Source organism: Globicephala melas, chromosome 1 (assembly GCF_963455315.2).
Source record: "Globicephala melas chromosome 1, mGloMel1.2, whole genome shotgun sequence".
Classification (NCBI taxonomy): Eukaryota; Metazoa; Chordata; class Mammalia; order Artiodactyla; family Delphinidae; genus Globicephala; species Globicephala melas.
In genome coordinates this window covers 72152062-72168726 of record NC_083314.1, presented here as the reverse complement: position 1 = coordinate 72168726, position 16665 = coordinate 72152062, and the positions used below count along the sequence as shown (strand labels likewise).

General features: G+C 42.5%; 1 protein-coding gene across 8 annotated transcripts in view; it reads right to left on the bottom strand.

Annotated features, from left to right (window-relative positions):
* Positions 1-6601, bottom strand: part of DCAF8 (DDB1 and CUL4 associated factor 8) — a 44288-nt gene extending 37687 nt beyond the window's left edge. For 3 of the 8 annotated variants that reach the window (XM_060297570.1, XM_060297572.1, XM_030842039.2), the window contains exons 1-2: positions 6321-6484; positions 5359-5431 (exon numbers count right to left, since the gene is read on the bottom strand). The gene's annotated coding sequence lies outside the window, so the exon portion shown is untranslated. The other 5 variants (XM_060297576.2, XM_030842041.3, XM_030842042.3 and 2 more) reach the window with 4 other exon arrangements.
* Positions 6602-16665: the final 10064 nt, after the last annotated feature.

Here is a 16665-nt window from a genome sequence, read left to right as displayed (position 1 = left end):
AAAGCCCATGCGCAGCAACGAACACCCAACACAGCCAAAAATAAACAATAAATTAATTAAAATAAAAGTACTGATCTACCTTTCAGCTCAATTTGCTTCATCACTTGGCACTGAAGAGCCCTGGTTTTTTTTTTTTTTTTTTGGCGGTACGCGATCCTCTCACTGTTGTGGCCTCTCCCGTTGCGGAGCACAGGCTCTGGACACGCAGGCTCAGCGGCCATGGCTCACGGGCCCAGCCGCTCCGCGGCATGTGGGATCCTCCCAGACCGGGGCACGAACCCGCGTCCCCTGAATCGGCAGGCGGACTCTCAACCACTGCGCCACCAGGGAAGCCCTAGCCCTGGTTTTTAAAGACAGCATATGGTATAAGGGAAAGAAAAGAGGTTTGGTGTCCGTCAGACCTCAGTTTGAATTCTACTTCAACCATCTACCCTTGAGTTTGTTTCTTCTTTTGTAAAATGGGACAATATCATTACCCTGAAGGAGCTGGTTTAGAGGATTAAACACAACATTTGCAACTGGCTGTCTGTACGTGGTAGGCATCTATATTATTTTTCTAGCTTCTCATCTCTGATTTCAGACTGCATTTCCTAGAGAAGACTGGGCTTCTTCACCACTCAACAATGATCCTCCAAACATTGTACACAAATCAACACACAGCTCCAAGTCTATAAAATCTGCTTACCTACTCTCACTGGCCTTTTAAAGAATTCAGAGAACTCTGTTAATACCTTCTTTTGAGCACATTCATGTTCTATGAACTGGGGTAAAGCAATATACACAGGAGCCCACAGCATAAGTCTCTTTAAGTCTTCTCCCTTTCTAAGGTTCAGAAGATAGCCAAGATGAGAACTTCAGAGCAATCATCACAAATGATGATGAGGAAGGTAAGAATTTCTACATCAACTATACTACAAACAAGGAGCTCTGTTCCTCCATTGGATGAATGCCTTCTCTCCCTGTCGGTAACACCAAATGCCCTGTGTTTATAGTTTATTGGCTTTAATTCTACTAACAGTATTTCAGAGTATGTTAGGAATGCACTAAGTGCTATCTCTAGCAACAGAGCTAAGGAATGTTTTATAATAACATTTAAGCACATTCATCTCAATTTAAATCATTTTAAGGAAAACCCATTTCTTAGGAAATTTCATTGTGTTTCCACTATGAAATGATTTATATCTACATCAGAATCCAGTCCCCATTACCAGTTTTTGCCATTCACATTTCAAATTTTTCTTAAATTGTCTGAAAGGACACTACAGAGATGAAAGGGTACACTTATGATAAAACAATAAAGAAAGAGAGGCTAAAAACATCAAGAAGTGCCCTCCTATCTGCACGAGACTAGAGAACAGAGTATAATGTGGGTCCTAAGTAAGGTTAAAAACATACGTGATAATGTGGCAATGCTTAAAGTGCACCAGAGGAATATAGCCTCTTGGCTACCACTAGAGGTAAATCCTATAATAGCTTTCAAGATGGCTAACAAAAAAAAAAAAAAAAAAAAAGATGTGAGGCAAGCATGGATGCTTCACATTAGAACTTGCCCAGACCTCCTTAAATAGTATCCTCAGAGGATAAGAGCAAATATCTAACCTCTCAGATACAATGAAGAAAATTTTTGCAATAACCCAATCCATTTAGACACACTACGATTCATTAATAAGATGCCATCTTTGTCAAATTAATCATTCACCATGCCCTGTTTGCAAACTCAGGGCAGCCTTAATTCATTAGTTTATCTTTGGCATACACATTCCTTGGGTTAAGGCAGTACTTGAGAAACTGGGCTTCTGGCCCAGAAACTACGTCCTGTAGAGGTAGAGATAAAGACTGCTATAAAGAAGTGACCAATTCATAAAATGTATCACACTCTAATTTTTAAAGACCTTTCAAGGACTTTCTTCTCACTCCAAGAATAACTGAATCAGTAAACAAGAACAGGTAGCCCCTTTTTCTGACCAATTTTAACAGTGATGAAGTTTCTTGGATATACTCACAAAAATGAAAGATGAAAAGCTTTCAATATTACTGTAAAGCTAATCTAAAATCACCAGCATTTGGCTCTGAAACTAAGATATACATAGTCACTACTTCCATGACTGTTGCTGATTCAATTCTTTCAGTTGCCTGGGTTCCAAATGGCTGAGGGTAAATAACAGATTACCTTGGCTCACTGATAATCTGCTTTAAAACAAAAAAACTAATTCAATCTTAAAAACTAACACCAATGTGATGCAATAAAAAGCTGTTTGGATAACTCTGTCTTTTATAATCTGGACACTTCCTAGACATGTTTAGAATAACTTTTCTACAGTAGAAATAATCCAGAAATAAATCTATCTACTGAAAACAAAGGTCAACCCGTCACTTCATGATTTTTAAAGCCTGTAACTCACCTGATAGAATACAGGACCTAGACCATGAAACTCTGAAGATCTCAGTCTCCCACAACAGGGCATACTTCTATAAAACGTCTTCTATTGGAGTCCGTTTGCTTTTGAAATGCCAGTATTGTTTTAAACTGGCAACAAAAAGACATTTCTTTTAGCTTTCTCTGAAGACAAGCTTCTGTCTTAGGTTGATCCTAGTCAAAACTTAGGATCATAGCACTGAGGCTGATTCTTATACATTTAACAGGCTGCTGAATAAAATGCCCCGTCAGGTTGGTGGTGGGAACTAAGGTCATAAGCATACCTAGCCTCCCACTGCAGCCACGGTAGGAAATACTTCTTAGTAAGGTGCAACAATTCTTATGCAACACCCTGAAATATAAAATATCTTCAGAAATATAAGAATTTTACAGTTATGGTCTAAAGACTAAAAATATTGATTCACTGTATACACAGGTGTCACCTGGAGCATAAAATGTGAAGCCCTTCTTGGGAGTGGTGATGGTGGGAGTGGGTTCTTACCCAGCACATACAGTAATAAGGAACAGTCAAAATTATGCCTCTTTCAACATACTGCCTTTTCTCCTCCCACACCCACTCTCGCCCTGCTGAACACAGAACTCTAGACCTCATAAATAACACAAACAATAAAATGCACCTCACTACCCTCCACCCCAAGAGTCTTTACCTTTGAACAGAGAGAATTTAGACCCTAGATGGTGGTAATGAAAGTTGGTCAACTCTAAGTTGATCACTGGCCTAAATGAACACAGTTGCTTTCATAGCAATGTTATTATCAACAACTTTCTTAATTTTCATGTGCCCTTACCTCCCTCAAAAAGATGTGAAAGAAAAACCAACAAGAGGTTAAAAACTTTTTATCTGTGCTGTCATATTATTAAGATGGTCCAGCTGGGGAGATGAAATAAAATACTCTGCATTCCTAACTCCCTAGCCCAGATTTATTTCAGAAAGAAAGGAGACCTTTTCATGGTCTAGTTCTTTGATTAGCTATTGATGAGGACCACTGCAGAGCCCAACAGCTTGGAAAAAAAATGTATTCCTTCTATGGCAAAAAGGAAAAGGCATAAGAGGTAGCTGGAGCTGAGGTGGTGAACAACACTGAAGCTGGAAGGAAAGGAATTACAATACTTAGGTCAACTCTGATTAGGTGAGCTAAAAGAGAGACCAAGAGGCAGGAGCAAAGAACAAAGGAAACTTATTGATGTTTAATTTAAGAATGCATTTAGAAATATACATACATCAACATCTAATATTCCTGTCCTCTGGTCTTGAACTCCCACCAGACTAAACTGAATCATGTTCAGAATACAACCCTAGGTGGGCACCTACAAAGAACACATCTAAGCTGACCAATTAAAAATGAATCTGAAGGGCTTCCCTGGTGGCGCAGTGGTTAAGAAGATCCCTGGTCCGGGAAGATCCCAAATCCCGCGGAGCAGCTAAGCCCGTGCGCCACAACTACTGAGCCTGTGCACTAGAGCCCGCATGCCACAACTACTGAAGCCAGCGCACCTAGAGCCCATGCTCCGCAACAAGAGAAGCCACTGCAATGAGAAGCCCGTGCACCACAACAAAGAGTAGCCCCCGCTCGCCACAACTAAAGAAAGCCCACACACAGCGACAAAGACCCAACGCAGCCAAAAATAAAAATCAATTAATTTTAAAAAAATGAATCTGAAAAATTAACCAGAAAAACGTGTTCAAAAGCAAAATGCAAAGAAGTGTAAACTAACGTATAACTTATTCAAAGCTATATCAATGATGTGCAAAGAAAAGAGAAAGTATTTTTTTTAGTGTCCATCTTGGGCTAGGCATAATTTAAGACCTTTATATAATATTCCTCATATAATACTGACAATGACACTAGGACATAAGCAGTATTATCCCACTTTTACAGATGTGGAAATTAAGACTCAGAAAAGTTTAAGTAACTTGCCCAAGGTCACATGGCTAATAAATCTTAGTACAGTATTTAAACCCAAACCTACCCAGTTCTAAAGACTGTATTTTCCCCTTTTTATCTTATTGATACACACACATACTGCCAATAATAATCTTATTCTAGTTCATAATGAGCAATTTCTAATCAGAACACTGTGTGGAATAAAACTCACCAATGTCACACTCAAACTCTTCCTACTACAAATCATAAAGATATTAAGAATCAGCCAGGCCTACCTTCCAGAGCCACTCAGCTCTCCCGTCACAGCCTATGAAACTCAACCACAGCACTATTCTCTGCTACCAGAAATCCAACACCCTTACAAAAATTACGTTTACAAGTATGTCCTAACTCCCTCTGTGGCACTGGCCCATGCTGCTGAATGCACAGGATGATTCCTCTGCTAACCAAGAATTCTTCAGACCAGATATAAAAGAGCACCACTACTTCTTTTTTTTTACCCAAAATTTATCACTGTGTCCTGAAAAGTTGGAATTCTGAGGTGGATTGGACACAGTCACCAACTAAAGGCAGCACCACTCATCACTCACTAGTTTTTAGTTAAAAGCAGCTAAATATTCTCCATAGCAAGAAATGACAATCTAAAGTCCTGAGAGGCAAAGAGACTTGATTTGACAAAAAGCTAAACAGAACTCAGGCAAACTAGTTCCCAGCTTTTAACAGTGTAAGAAACACGATCCGCACAAAGGCAAAACACAAGGCAAATGAATAAAGAAAGAGGGAGATACATTCACTTCTAGGCTTAACTGTAGTCATGTGAAGATATACAGCAATAGTTTAGGACAGAAAGTCAAGAGGCGCAGAGCCAATTAAACTTGTAAAAGTAATTTAACCAGAGCTGGAACAAAGCCAAGAACAATACCCGACTCTTTGGGAAACTGTGGTAGGAATTTTATGACTAGTGGTCAGCACTTGAGCACCAGGGTAGGGTCTGTCTTGCACTCAGGAATTTAAATGCCTTCAACTCCTACTCACCTTTCCTCCTTTATCACTGAAGTAGGGCCAGGCTGAGCTCCTGAGAAAATAGGTCTGTAGATTCACTGAAGGACTGAGAAAAGTTAAAGTTTAAATGGCAAAGGTGTCTCTTCTACTAAACATAATAAAAAATATGTATGAATACGTGTTAGTATTTTTTAGACCTCCTCAGAACTATTCAGAACCACCGTAATTTATCTAATTCTGACTACTGAACAAATAACTTACAGTTACAGAAATTAAAGGAACCAGGCAAGTAATCTCCCAGCTCCACTAAAACGTATAAGTCATTTAAAAGGAAAACCTGAATCTTTTCAACGCTAACCCCTAACCAAACCTCTCAACAAGAAGCCACAGAGCAGGGGGGAAATCCCGGAGAGAACGTGATAGCGCTAATGCCGGTTTGTTTACAGAGACTCCAGCAACAATCATATGAGTCAGAAACTCAAGCCACCAGATGCTTTCCAACTAACAGGGACCAAATGGGACCGTTCTACGGTGTCCTGAAAGATTTAGGGGTGAGGGGAAGCAGGCTACGAGAATTACATTACAAAAGGTACAGGAACAGACAGCAACAACTGACTGCGGGATAATCTTGGACCTCGGCCTTCCGTACAAGGTGCTGGGCCCGAGAACTCGGGATGGGGGAGGGGGCACACTGCGCGGTGGTCCTGAGGTGACGGGGAAACGCAGGGGAAGCCGCGTCCCCCCATCTAAAGGGGAGAAAAGCGCACACAAATGGGTCACCCGACGAGGCAAGACGTCCCTGTAGATTGCGGGGCAGGCTCCTGAGGTCAACACTGGGGCTGACCTGAGGGAAAGGCAGCCAATCCTCCCGGCGGTGACTCAGGTCAGGGGAAGAAGCCCTCAGCCCTGGGAGCTTGGGAAAGGAGTCAAACCTATCTTGAAGAGGAGTGGGCCAGGGGAGAGGGGAGCAGGCCAAGCCGGAACGAGACACGGACCGGGTAGGTCAAGGGGGGGGTGTCCGGCTGGGGCAGTTACAAGCACGGGAGCCGGCGAGGCTCAGCAGCCTGCTTCCTGTCTTGGGTCATCCTTCTGCCAGAGGCTGCTCCGACTCTTCCACGCCCAGCCGCCCCGTCCACTGCCGCCACCACCGCCGCCGCCATCTTACACTGGCCAGCGGCCGCCACCACCACCGCCTCCGCTCTCTGCGCTTGCGCCTGCGCCGCCACGCTTTCCGGCCCCGTTTGCGACGATGTGCTGGAGAAGACTGGGGGAAGAGCGGTCGCGCGAGCTCTCCGCTCCCAACCCTCCTCGAAGGACGCACAGGGGGCGGGGCTTAAGACCAATGGAAAACGGAGCGAGGGGCGCGTGCGCAACACTGAGGAGGCAAAGAAGTTGTTTTCGCAGTGTTTCGGGCGGCTGACTTTGATGCTGAAAAGAAATACGAATTAGACGTCTCCCGGAATTGTGGTGGAAATCAGCTTTATTTCTAACAGGCTGGCAGGCAACCTCCTGGGCGACCTCCATTTTTGCCCTGTTTTTTTATACTGAGAACAAGCAGTTCTCTCCAGAAGATTTTTTCTGAAAACCCCATTTCCTTTGGGGTTGACCTTGTTAAGTGGTTTCTATACCCACGAGAACCATTTACCCCCGAGACCTCCATTTTCCTTTTTTTTTTTTTTTTTGCGGTACGCGGGCCTCGCTGTTGTGGCCTCTCCCGTTGCGGAGCACAGTCTCCGGACGCGCAGGCTCAGCGGCCATGGCTCACGGGCCCAGCGGCATGTGGGATCTTCCCGGACCGGGGCCCGAACCCGAGTTCCCTGCATCGGCAGGGAGATTCTCAACCACTGCGCCACCAGAGAAGCCCATTTTCCCATTTTTTAATAAGGGATTCAGAAGCCTGAGGTGTAGCTAAGCTGTTCAGGAGGTTCTTTCCTCTGAAGGGGGGTAGTGTGTTGAAGTTACCCAAGAATTGGACGGGGTATGTACACTCTGCCTCGTTCTGACACCTGAAGGAAGAGTGCAGAAGGCCCCTGAAAAGGTTACTCCCAGCTGCCAGGCCAGGGGGTTTCTAACCAGTAGGCCAGGGTGAAAGGCTCCTTGTCACCTCTTCTACCGCTACCATCCTATTATAAGTCATTATATATTACCTAGACTATTGCAATAGACACCTAGCTGGTTTGTGTACTTCCATTATTGCCCTGCTAGTTAAATAAAGGCAGCCAGAGTGACCTTTTAAAATGTAAGCCAGGTCATATTATTGCCCGCTCAAAACCTCCAAAAGCTTCCCATCACACAGTAAAAATCAAAATGATCAAAAGGGCCTCCAAGGAAGGCCCTACATGATGTGGCACCTATTTCTCTGATTTCATTTTCTCCCATACTACCTAGCTCTGCTCTAGCCCTTTTGGCCTTCTTGTTGTCACTCCAACCAAAGCATGGACAGCCCCAGGGCTTTTGCACTTGTTCCCTCTTCTTAAAATGTTCATCTACCATATCTTTACTAGACTTGTTCTGTCCACTTAATCAGATATCTACCCAAATGCTACTTCCTCAGAGACACAGCTCTTAACTATTCCAACTAAAATTGTACACTACCATCTTCCTCTGTTCTCTCACTCTGCATTTTTTCATACCATTTCTTACCTATAACACTTAACCTATAATATATTTGTAATCTGACAATACTATTAGAATATAAGCTCTATAAGGGCAGGGGCTATGTCTTTTTTCATCTTTTTAACCCCAGCACCTAGGAGGGCTAGGACACAAACTATCTATTGCCCTACCATTCTATTCATTCTTTCATTTACTCCATCAACAACTATTGGATTCCTGCTACGTGTAAGGCCCTCTTCTAGGTACTCAGGCTGCAGCAGTGAACAAAACAAACCAAGATTCCTGCATTCATGGAACTTATTTATTTGCACAAGGGTTGAGAGTGTAGGGGGAGGAGAGGGGCACACAGACAATATTAAATTATGAAGAGTACTGTAAAGGAAAATAAAGCAGGGTAAAAGTGGGTAACCTGAGTAGGTGTGCTCTTTTACATACGGGGTTCAGGGAAGGCCCCTCTGCTGAGGTGACATTTAAATAGAGATTTGAAGTGAGAGAATAAGTCATACACACTAGGGAAAGAATCTTCCAGGTAGAGGAAAACAGTAAGGTAAAAAGACTTGAAGCTTGAGTGTATGGTGTAGTCAAAGAACAGCAAGAAAGCTAATGTGGCAAAAGAGCAGGTAGGAAATTAGTTTGGAGAAACACAATGGGAGCCAGATCACTTACGGAGTTATAGGCCGAGAAGGGGACTTTGGATTTTATCCTAAGAGTACTAGAAAGCCATGGAGGGTTTTGAGTAAGAGTGACATGATCTGATTTATAAATGAAGAGATTCATTCTGGTTGATTCTTTGAGAACTACCGGCAGGGAGGCAAAATAGAAGCTGAAAGACCAGTTAGGAAGCTATTGCAGAAGACCTGCAAGACTACTGCTGCAGTTGAAGTGGTAGGAAGTTGTTGGATTCAGGATGTACTTTGAAGGTGGCAGAGGTGATTTGCTAATAGATTGAATATGGGGTACAAGAGAAAGAGTCGAGATATCTCAGGTTTTTTGACTTAAGCAACAGGACAAATAGTAATGCCATTTACTGACATAGAGCTCAGGGTAGGGGTGGGGGTTCAGAAAGAGAGTTTTTTTGGGAAAATGTCCAGTTCTATCTTAAACTGGTTAAACTGGAGATGCCTATTAGATTTCCAAATGGAGCTACTGAGTAAACAATTGAAATATGAATCTGAAGCTCATAGGAAAAGAGACAATTGGTGGTATAAATTGGGGAGCTATTAAGGTATAAATGGCATAGATAAGCACTAGATGGGGAACATTCACTTAGTTAATGTGGAAGAAAAGAGAAGCAGTCTATAGACTAAGCCCTCTAATCCTGAGGCACTCCAACTAGTAGGGGTCAGACAGAAAACCCAGCAAAATTTATTTAAAAGGAGCAGCAAGGAAATAGAATTTAAAAACCAAGAGAACAAGGGATCTTAGAAAACAAAATTTTTAAATGTTTCAAGAAGGGCACTATAAACTGTCATTCCTGTTTGAGAATTTGAGGCTAAGATGACTGAAAATCGACCACTGGATTTGGAAACATGGAGATTATTTAAGACCTTGACAAGAGGGACTAAAGTGGAGCTATGGAGATAAAAGACTCTCCCTCTGTGGTGTGCTTTCTGCGCTCACTGCTTTGATAGGCACCATTGCTATTACCGTTAAATCAATTGCTATTACCAACTCTTCTTTTTCTTATTTTGGGCATTCCTATTGCGTTTGAGGTTGTGATAATCATTACCCCTTCTAGATATTCAATCCCACTGATTTCTGTGACACTACATTCCATACTTCTATTTATATCTCTCTGACCATTTATTTCATGAGATTCTCTTCCTCTTCATTCTACATTTTTTTCCAAAGTGATCTTATCCATTCTTACAGTCCAAACTACTATCCACATAATGATGACTCCTACGCCTTTATTTCCAAATCAGGATTCTCCTTCAAGCTTTAGACTGGCATACCTGATAGCCAATGGCACTTTTTAAAAAACAGCTTTGGGGGACTTCCCTGGTGGCGCAGTGGTTAAGAATCCGCCTGCCGGGCTTCCCTGGTGGCGCAGTGGTTGAGAGTCCACCTGCCGATCCAGGGGACACGGGTTCGTGCCCCGGTCCGGGAAGATCCCACATGCCGTGGAGCGGCTGGGCCCGTGAGCCATGGCCGCTGAGCCTGCGCGTCCGGAGCCTGTGCTCCGCAACGGGAGAGGCCACAACAGTGAGAGGCCCGCATACCGCAAAAAAAAAAAGAATCCGCCTGCCAATGCAGGGGACACGGGTTTGATCCCTGGCCCAGGAAGATCCCACATGCTGCGGAGCAACTAAGCCCATGCGCCACAACTACCGAGCCTGCGCTCTAGAGCCCGCGAGCCACAACTACTGAGCCTGCGTGCCACAACTACTGAAGCCCGCACGCCTAGAGCCTGTACTCTGCAACAAGAGAAGCCACCGCAATATGCAATGAGAAACGTGCACCGCAAGGAAGAGTAGCCCCCACTCACCACAACTAGAGAAAGCCAGTGCGCAGCAACGAAGACCCAACGCAGCCGAAAATAAATAAAATAAAATAAATAAAAAACAGCTTTGTTGAGATGAAATTCACATACCATACAATTCATCCATTTAAAGTGTACAATTGAATGGCTTTTGGTACATTCACAGATATGTGCAACCATCACCACAGTCAATTTTCAATCATTTTCATCTCCTCAAAAAGAAACCCAGTCCCCTTTAGGTATCACCCCCCCCATTTTCCCATCCCCCACCAGCCCTAAGAAACTAGTAATCTACTTTGTCTCTATGCATCTCCTTATTCTGGACTTTCATATGAATGGAATCATATAGTATGTGGCCTTTTGTGATGGGCTTATTTCACTTAGCATGCTTTCGAAGTTCATCCATTTTGCAGCATGTATCAGTACTTCATTCTTTTTCAGAGCCAAATATTATTCCATTGTATGTGTTCATCCGTTTATCTGTCGATGGACCTTAGGGTTGTTTCTGCCTTTCGGCTATTATGAAAAATGCTGCTGTAAACGTTTATGTATAAGTTTCTGTGTGGACATAAGTTTCATTTCATTTCTCCTGGGTATATACTTAGGAATGAAATTGCTGGGTCATATGGTTAACTCTATGTTTAATCACTTGAGGAACTGACAGACTGCTTTTCAAAGCAGTTTTACCATTTTACATTCACACCAGCAGTGTATAAAGGTTCCAGTTTCTCCCCATCTTTGCCAATGTTTTTTAAGTTTTTGACTCTAGACATCCTAATGGGTGTGAAGCGGTATCTCACTGTGGTTTTGATTTGCACTTTCCTGATGACTATCAATGTCAAGCATCTTTTCATGTGTTTATTGGACGTTTTTGTCTTCTTTGGAGAAATGTCTATTCAAATCCTTTACTCATTTTTAAATTGGGTTATTTGTCTTTTTATTATAGAGTTATAAGAGTACATATTCTAGATACAAATCCTTTATCAGTTACATGATTTGCAAATATTTTGTCCCATTCTGTGGGTTGTCTTTGCAATTTTTTGATGGTGTCCTTTGAAGCACAAACTTTTTAATTTCGATAGGGTCCAATTTATTTATTTTTTTCTTTTGTTGCTCATGCTTTTGGTGTCCTATCTAATAATTCTTAGCCAAATCCAGAATTATGAAGGCTTTATCCCTATGTGTTATTCTAAGATCTTTATGGTTTTAGTTATTACTTTTAGGTGTTTAAATTATTTTGAGTTAATTTTTGCCTATGGTGTGAAGTAAGGATTGAACTCATTCTTTTCCATGTGGTTACCTAGCTGTCCCAGCACAATTGTTGAAAAGAATATTCTTTCCTCATTGGATGGTTTTGGCACCTTTGTGAAAACTCAGTTGACCATAGATGTATGGGTTTATTTCTGGACTCTGAATTATACTCCACTGGTATCTATGTCTATTCTAGCTATGTGCCATCACCACATTGTTTTGATTACCATTGCTTTTTTCAGGATTATTTTCTTATCCTGAGTCCACTGTGATTCCATATGAATTTTAGGATTAGCTAGTCAATTTCCACAAAGAATTCAGCTGGGGTTCTGATAAGGGTTGCATTGAGTATGGAGATAGGGAGTACAGACAGTCCCCAACTGACAATGGTTTGACTTACAATTTTTTTACTTTATGGTGGTGTGTAAGTGTTAAACATTCAGTAAAAACTGTATTTTGACTTTTGATCTTTTCCTGGGTTAGCAGTATGATCCTCTCTCATGACGCAGGGCAGCAGCAGTGGGCCACAGCTCCCAGTCAGCCACGCGATCACGAGGGTAAACAACCAATACACTTGCAACCATTCTTTTTCACTTTCAGTACAGTATTCAATAAATTACATGAGATATTCAGCACCTTATTATAAAACAGGCTTTGTGTTAGCTGGTTTTGCCCAACTGCAGGCTAATGTAAGTATTCTTAGCATGTTTAAAGTAGACTAGGCTAAGCTATAATGTTTGGTAGGTTAAGCGTATTAAATGTATTGGCTTAAGATATTTTCAATTTATGATGGGTTTATCAGGACGTAATCCCATCATAAGTCGAGGAAGACTTGTATGGACATTTTAACAATGGCAAGTCTTGTGCTCCATGAACATGGGGTGTTTTTCCATTTATTTACATCTTCCGTCTTCCAACAATGTTTTGTAGTTTTAACAGTATAGTTTTGCACTTCTTTTGTTAAATGTATTCCTATTCTCCCCCTCTCCCAAGTATTCCATTTTTTTAAAAAAATTAATAAATTAGTTTATTTTGGCTGCGCCGGGTCTTAGTTGCGGCACATGGGATCTTCCTTGTGGCATGCGGGATTATTAGTTGTGGCACGTGAACTCTTTGTTACAGCATGTGAACGTTTTGTTGCAGCACGCGTGTGGGATCTATTTCCCTGACCAGGGATTGAACCAGGGCCCCCTGCATTGGGAGCGTGGAGTCTTACTCACTGGACCACCAGGGAAGTCCCCTCCCCCAAGTATTCTTTTTGATGCTTTTGTGAATGGACGTTTTCTTAATCTCACTTTTGGATTGTTCACTGCAAATGCATAGGAATATAATTGATTTCTGTATATTGAACTTAAGTCCTGCAACCTCGCTGAACTCATTAGTTCTAATAGCTTTTTAGTGGCTTCCTTAGGATTTCCTATATCTTGCCATCTGCAAATACAGTTTCATTTTTTTTTCCCTTTCCAATCGCAATGTCTTTTATTTCTTTTTCTTGCCTAATTGTCCTGGCCAAAACCTCTGGCATAATGTTCACTAGAAGAGCTGATATCCTTGTATTGTTCCTGATTTTTAAGTATGATGTTAGCTGTAGATCTTTTGTAGTTGCACTTTATCAGGTTGAGGATATTCCCTTCTGTTCCAGCCAATGGCACCTTAACATTCCTAAATTGAACTCACCTTTGCTCTTTGCTCTACCTTCTGTCAAACTCAAATCTCTTAGTTGCCGCCACTGTTCTCCTTAGGCTGGATTCCCTAGAAGCAGAGTCCAAGAAAGGAATTCTGTGCAAGTGGTCTATTGAGGGAGTGCTCTCAAGTAAAAGCTGGAATAGAGTGAGTGAAGCAAGATAGGAGAGGGGGCAAGTTAGGCAAAGATATGGGTTCAGCAGATAAGTTTAGCCTTCACTGGAAACTCTTTGCACATAAATGGCACATTTGTCCCACCTTGAGGAAAGCAAGAAGGAATTCTGTACCCCAGTATCATTTGCTGATAACACAATTACTGATTACATATCATCACTGATAATGCAATCCCTATCAGAATCCCATCTGACTTCTTTGCAGAAACTGACATCATTCCATTGGCTGTGGTGTTATCCCTGGGAAGGCACAACCTTCCAGGAGTTTCCAGAAGTTGGTCCTGTTGGCAGAGGGTGATTCTCAAGAAAATGCAGCAGTGAGCTATTAGCAGCTGACACTCACTTCCTGGTAAAGGGGATCTGGACAGGGTACCAACAATGTCTACTACAGTTCACCTCTAGCACCGCTCAGATCCATTTGCTTTGTACATTAAGTTCACTCTCTCTACGCAGTTTCTCCAGCAATCAAGTTAGTCACAATTTCTGGAAACACAAGACGAGTTGCTGCAGTTGGTCCAGAAACTGTAAATGATATTCACCATCTTCCTTCTATGCCACCCATTCCAGATTCATCTCCCTCTTGACTACAACTTCTGTTAGTCTAGATGGCTTACCTAATGGGGTGATCCAGACCTTCATCCCTGAGGGTTCTGAGCCCCTGGAGATCATGCCCTATCAGGCCATAATTGTTTACTTATTCGCAGTTAAAACTGAGTATAGTAGGACCAAAAGACAACCCAGGGATCACATGTGCATCAAACACATTCCTCCTTGCATTCATAATGTAGCAGCAATCCTACCTCCTCATAACAGAGTTAATTATCCCAGACAGTATAGCAACTTCTTCCTTTGCCTGATAGTTTGCTGACATTAGGAGCCCAGAGTGACCAGATGACAGCCATACCTTTAAGTTTATTGAGATTCTTATGCGGTGCCTGGTAGAAGCATCCCCACTCTGAGAAACAGGACCTCCAGACCCACAGAATTTAAAGTTGCAGGGACTCCTAGGAAGTACAAATTCCTCAAGTGGATCACTGGAAGTGATGTTGAATAGGGTCACTCCTATTTCCACCCCTTGGTTGCAGAGCCCATGAATTCTACCTCTTGGGGATAAAGCACCCTATTATGGTCATGTAGGTTTATACTGTATTGTGAAGGACAGCACTCCATCCCTGCTGGCACCACAAATGCACCTTCAAAAGGCCATCCCACTACTGTACCAGGTCAGAGGCTTCTGGGTGATAAGGTATTTGGTAGGAACAGTGGATCCCACTGTCATGTGCCTGTTGCTGTACCTGCTTTGCCATTAAGTGGGTACCTTGTTCCAAGGCATTATTATGTAGGACCCAGTGCTGGTAAATCAAACATCTCTGAGTCCTTGGATGGTAGTACTGGCTCAGGCACTTATAAGCAAAGCAAAATATATATCAGTCCTGATCAGAATACACTGTTGTCTTTTCCAAAATGGAAAAGGTTTGATGTAACCAACTTGCCACCAAGTGGCAGGCTGTTCTCCTTGAGTAGTGGTACTTAACAAGGGGATCAGCATTGTTCTTTGATGCTGACAAGATGGACATTTAGAAATAGCAGAGCTAAGTCAGCCTCGGCTAAGAGAAGAGTCCATGTTAATAGGCCAAAAAACAGCCTCCACCTCTGCCACCATGGTGATTCTATTTATAAACACACTGTGCAAGAACTGGGATAGCTGAAATTTTCCTAACTAAATTATCCTATCCATAGTTATAATTTAGCACCCTTCTGGTGAATACTTTCATAAGTCCCCCTCTCATAAATCCACCCAAATGCTCTTCATCAGACCCCATTTTCCTATCTTGCTCCTTCTGGGCCTCTGACCAACCAGCCCACTGACTGTGAGTTCATGTATATACTTGCCTCCAGCCACTACTCTCTCCAAAGCGGATGGTCAAGTAAATTGCCTAAAGCCCTACTCATTGAGAGAATTTCCCCTCATCACTGTCTTTCAGGACCACTCAGGAAGAGGCGGTTGAGAAGCAGTAGTCCATACTTGGCTTGCCCTAACATGATCAAGACACAGCATCCACAAACCGGACCTGGATTTTTTCCTCCTCTGTCAAATGGTTGAAGGAATTCTTATGTTGCCATAGGCATGAGCTAAGAGAAAGGTATTAGTGCAACAGATGCAGGTAATATGGAGGCCCGGGGCCCTTTGTTCAATTTAACTTACTTGTGCCAAATTTGCTTGGGCTTCTTCCAAACTGTACAATTTCCATTTTAATATGTATTGCTATTGTATCCACCCAATCTTATGATTTGAAACATCTGACAATAACAGGCTCTTTATATGGGCAACTGGTCACATAGTCACTTGATATTTCGTGGTTAGGCACTGAATCTCTATCAGGACCTAACAGTATGCCAGGAGATGCTTTGCAATGGTAAAACTTTCTCTACTGCAGGAAGCATCACCTTACTCCAGAACCCAAGAGGTCTGTGCTGGAACTCTCCTACTGTGGATTGCCAGAGAATCCACACACATATTTTCCTACCACAGATACCTCTAGTACCATGGAATTTTCTGGGTCTTATGGCCCAAGCAGCAGGACTGCTTGCATCATAGGCTGGACCTGCTGTAGAGGCCTTTCTTGCATTCCCAAGTTCAAAAATATGCTGCCTCCAAAACTGGAATATGCCTACCAAGGTATTTTGCTACTTTCTTATGGTAAAAGACACAAGATACAATAACTTACCTTTACTAGAGAGGATGTCCCAGAATGCTCCAGATCACTGGACACCTAAAAACCTAACCAACATGGCAGGGCCCTGCATCTTTTGAAGAATTTCTCTCTCACCCTCTGGAGTGTATGTGTCTCACCAAGGAATCCAGAATACTTGACACTGCTTGTTCCTCAGATCTGATTAGCATATCCTTAATACCTGAGTAGCATAAGCTTAATAAAGCAAACAAATGTGATATTCTACAGAATATCCAGGTCCTTTTGGACTATACTGTGAAAGAGAGAAAAATTAACATAGCTCTAGATCAAAACCATGAACATAGGGACTTCCCTGGTGGCCCAGTGGTTAAGACTCCGAGCTCCCAATGCAGGGGGCCTGGGTTTGATCCCTGGTCGGGGAACTAGATCCCGCATGCAT